The sequence below is a fragment of the Myotis lucifugus genome, unplaced genomic scaffold (assembly GCF_000147115.1).
Source record: "Myotis lucifugus unplaced genomic scaffold, Myoluc2.0 scaffold_40, whole genome shotgun sequence".
Taxonomy (NCBI): Eukaryota; Metazoa; Chordata; class Mammalia; order Chiroptera; family Vespertilionidae; genus Myotis; species Myotis lucifugus.
Window position 1 is genome coordinate 5,298,187 of NW_005871088.1, and position 2,685 is coordinate 5,300,871.

The 2,685-nt window shown below is 40.5% G+C and overlaps 1 pseudogene; it reads left to right on the forward strand.

Moving 5' to 3' along the window:
- The first annotated feature begins 920 nt into the window (after positions 1 to 920).
- Positions 921 to 2,153, forward strand: LOC102437869 (annotated as a pseudogene).
- Positions 2,154 to 2,685: the final 532 nt, after the last annotated feature.

Consider the following 2,685-nt stretch of genomic DNA (forward strand, 5'->3'; position numbering starts at 1 on the left):
GAGATAAGTACCGTATTTTTCCATGTATAAATGCCCCCAAGTATAAGCCCCCCCCCCACTTTTCCAATCCAAACTTAAGAAATCAATATTTTAAACATTTTGCTGGTTTTCCTCTTAAGGCCTTCTTCTTTTTTGGCATATTAAGAAGTTGTTCTTCCTGTTTTCTCCACTGTCTGATCATACATTCAGTGGGAGGAGGTCCAAATTATCTCTCTGCAGCTCTATTTCCATGCTCTTTTGCATACCTGATTACATTCAGTTTGAATTTTGCAGAGTTAGACAATCACTTACTGGTATTTATTTTTTATTTTTTGACATTTTTATGGGCTCAGAATGCTCTAGTCCCTGTTGCTTCTGTGCACTCTCCACCTCCATCTCCAATCACAGCATCAGCTGAAGTCAGTAAAAATAAGGCTCGTGATTGGAGGAAGCCTGTTTGACAAAGTATGGGCAGCTAAGTGCCCATGTGGCTCCCTCCTCCCCTGAGTTCCATATATAAGATGCCCCTCGGTTTTTAGTCTAAGGCAGTGGTTCTCAACCTTCCTAATGCCGCGACCCTTTAATACATTTCCTCATGTTGTGGTGACCCCCAACATAAAATTAGTTTTATTACTACTTCATAACTGTAATTTTGCTACTGTTATGAATCATAATGTAAATATCTGATATGCAGGATGTATTTTCATTGTTACAAATTAAAGCATAGTGATTAATCACAAAAACAATATGTAATTATATATGTGTTTTCCGATGGTCTTAGGCGACCCCTTGAAAAGGTTGTTTGACCCCCAAAGGGGTCACGACCCACAGGTTGAGAACCACTGGTAGAAAAATATAGTGTCTTATACCTGGAAAAATATGGTATCTGTAAATGACAATTTTTTAATTGCTTCAAAATCCCAGCATACATTTCAACTAAAATGATTCAGAAGCTTGAACAGTAAGTGGTAATAATAGTTACTGCTCATACTATTTCTTATGTACTAGGTATTTTTCTAAAGACTTCATGTATATTTATTTAATTCTCATAAGAATCCCAATAAGGTAGTTGTTTCTAAAGTCACCATTTTTCACAGGTAAGGAAAGAAATTGAGACAAAAGAGATTAAGAAATATACTCAAGGTGATACAGCAGGTCTGGTGCCACAATCTGTGCTCTTTAACCACTTTGGTACATTGCCTTCTACAGAGGAAAGGCTTCTTTGGAAGTTGAATCACCAAAAAGATATAACAGAGTCTTCATGGAGAGCAGCTGTGGTTTCCCTGATAGCGGTTCTCAACCTGTGGGTTGTGAACAATGAAAATACATCCTGCATATCAGATATTTACATTACGATTCATAACAGTAGGAAAATTAGTTATGAAGTAGCAACAAAATAATTTTATGGTTGGGGGTCACTACAACATGAGGAACTGTATTAAAGGGTTGCGGCATTAGGAAGGTTGGGAACCACTGGTAGAAGCTGGTGCTTGCACTGCAGCTGCCACCAAGCCAGTCTTTTGCCTCTCACAGCACCCTCCTCACATAGCCTCAGATGCCCCAGACGACCCAAAGTCTCCGCCTCCACTCCAGAGCCCCACAGCCGCCTCTCTTCAGCTGCCCATCATGTGTCCACCGCGCCCACCTCGCAGGTGCACCAGAACTGCCACCAGGACTCGGAGGCCTCCATCAACTGCCAGATCAACCTGAAGTTCTACGCTTCCTACATCTACCTGTCCATGTCTTACTACTTTGACCATGATGATGTGGCTTTGAAGAACTTTGCCAAATATCTTCACCAATCTGATGAGGAGGGGGAACATGCTCAGAAAATGATGAAGCTGCAGAACCAGCGAGGTGGCCGAATCTTCCTTCAGGATATCAAGAAACCAGACCGTGACAACTGAGAGACTGGGCTGAATGCAATGGAGTGTGCCCCTGCACTTGGGAAAAAGTGTGAGTCAGTCACTACTGACTTGCACAAACTGGCTACTGACAAAAATGACCCTCATTTGTGTGACTTCATTGAGACTCACTACCTGAATGAGCAGGTGAAATTCATCAATGAATTGGGTGATGACATAACCAACTTGCACAGGTTGGAGACCCCTGAAACTGGCATGGCAGAGTTTCTCTTTGACAAACACACCCTGGGAGACAGTGATGAGAACTAAGCCTTAGGCTGCTTCCCATAGCCTCAGGTGTGACTGCCTGGTCACCAAAGCAATACTGCATGTTGGAGATACCTCTACCTTTTCTATAACTTGTACCATCACCCAGCCATATCTTTCATTTGTACTATTCCTTCAAATAAAGTAATTTGATACCACCCCAAAAAAGATATAACAACTGCTAGAATTCCTGAATTGTAACATGCTAAATTTGCAGTTAAACTATGAACGGGATTCTCAACCAGCCTAAATCTTCATTATTGGGCAAAATTATTTTCCTAAAATATCTTGTTCTGGCAGCATCCTTTAAAATATATATGGGATACCTCAGTGCCTATCTGTAAGGTAGTCCCTGGACATTTCAAAACAGCCAAATTTGTTTTCCATAATTACTCTATTAAGAGGTTTTCATTTCATGGCTAAAACTACAACCATAAACCTTGTAACTTTACAAGCACATATTGCCTTATGAAGTTCCTTCTGTTTATTAAAATTCAGATGAAAGTATTTAAAATATGCCTCAGCACTAAATGGT